A 1686-nucleotide genomic window follows, 5' to 3' on the forward strand; every position below is an offset into this window, starting at 1 on the left:
CCCAAGTTAAGGATCGGTAACTTTGTTTTTAATTAGTTTTGATTTAAATAAATCAGTTTTTTTTGTTTAGAAACCCATTAAACATCAGCGATAATGATGGTCTTAGACCACCTCCATCGGGGTCTCTAAAGGAGGGGTTTTAAGGAAAAGGAAAATAAAAATAAATAAAAAATAATTAAAAGTCAGAGAACCGCTGTTTATTTCGGGACTAAAATTAAGAGACCTTACCTGTCATGGTCTTATTCGACCTCTCATCTATGACTCTCTCCTTCGTCGGCTTGTCCTTCTCCGCTCCGTTCGTTGCAAGCGTTCGACCGCTCCGTTCGTAGCCTTGTCCTCCTCCGCTCCGTAGGCGAAATCAATCGTTTTCTTCCTCCTCCGCTTCGTTCGTTGCAAGCTCGAGTCCTCCGCTCCGATCAAACCTCCCGAGTTGATGCGTCTCCACGCAGTCTGCTTCCATGAATTGAAGGTAGCAGCATTTAATCGATTATTCATTTCTCCATAATTGGTAGAAGTGATTCAGTAATTTGAAGTTTGATTTGGTCATTAACAGACTGCGGTGGTGTTGCTGGGAGATACGGAGATTCATTTAGTGGCGATGCCGAGCAAGGAGAAGAAGTTCCCTTGTTTCTAGTGTTTCTCAGTCTCTTTAGGTCTTTATGATTTCTTATTCGGATCATTCCTGAGGTTAGTAGACAATCGAGAGCGCTTTGTTCATCCTCTGAACGATTTTGAGTGTTTGTGATATAGGATTCTATTAGAGAGATTGTTTATGAGTATAACGTTTACGAGCATATGGTGATTACTAAGATCAAAGGTCTGTTTCTACACTCAGTGCTTTGATTTGCTCTCGTTGTTGTTATCTTAACGTCATGTGATGATTCAATGTTTGTATGCAGATGGTGTAAACGTTGCTGCATCTCATCCTCTAATATCAGGCGGTTTAGCCTTTGGTGTTGGAGTCTTTGCTCTGAAAAGTATGTTTTCTAGATATGCTTTCATCAGACACTTGCTTCTCTCTTTCATTACTTTGCTTGGTTGTTTTATTTTTAGGTGTTCTGAAGTTTAGATGTGGTTGTAAAGTAAGTAAGCTTTAACATGTTGTCTTGGTCTGTGCTGGAATGATGTTGCAAACCCAACATCTTTTGCTTTTTCGGTTGTTTTTTGTGAAGAACACTTGGTTTAACAATGAATATAACCCAACGTTATGCATGGCTTGCTCTGAGTTTAACCCAACGTCTATTTATTATATTTGTTTGTTCATATGATTATGCTCTCTTTGTTTTTATTGTGTGCATTGTCTCTGATCAGTATTTTTTGCAGGTGGAAAACAATAAAAAACTTGTTACAAAAGAGAACATAATCCAATAATTTATAAGTTTTGTACAATTTAAATTTAATAATTCAACTTTTAAAATAAAAAAAAAATTGAAAGAACCTCAAAGGAGTTCTCCCATTAAACCATGACAAATTTAATTACATTAGCAAATGTTCTAAACTTAAAAAGCACAAAATTAACAATTAAACTAATGATTAGAACCATTGGAGTTGCTTTTAGTGGCTAATACGCTGGTCTCTTTTTACGTGGTTGAAAGCGTACTATTTTTAACTAACGTAGTCAAATTGACCTAATATTTATCAGCTTACCTAAGATCTTAATATAAAGTTGCATAAAATTATCAATCA

At 36.2% G+C, this 1686-nt stretch overlaps 1 long non-coding RNA gene across 2 annotated transcripts; it reads left to right on the top strand.

Annotated features, from left to right (window-relative positions):
- The first annotated feature begins 218 nt into the window (after positions 1–218).
- Positions 219–1244, top strand: LOC106332834. 2 transcript variants are annotated; one of them, XR_001268199.1, is made up of 4 exons: positions 219–469; positions 554–817; positions 900–977; positions 1054–1244. It is a non-coding gene; the product is annotated as an uncharacterized LOC106332834 (long non-coding RNA). The 2 variants fall into 2 exon arrangements; XR_001268198.1 differs by having other exon boundaries at positions 554–977.
- Positions 1245–1686: the final 442 nt, after the last annotated feature.

Source organism: Brassica oleracea, chromosome C3 (genome assembly GCF_000695525.1).
Source record: "Brassica oleracea var. oleracea cultivar TO1000 chromosome C3, BOL, whole genome shotgun sequence".
In the NCBI taxonomy this organism is placed as follows: domain Eukaryota; kingdom Viridiplantae; phylum Streptophyta; class Magnoliopsida; order Brassicales; family Brassicaceae; genus Brassica; species Brassica oleracea.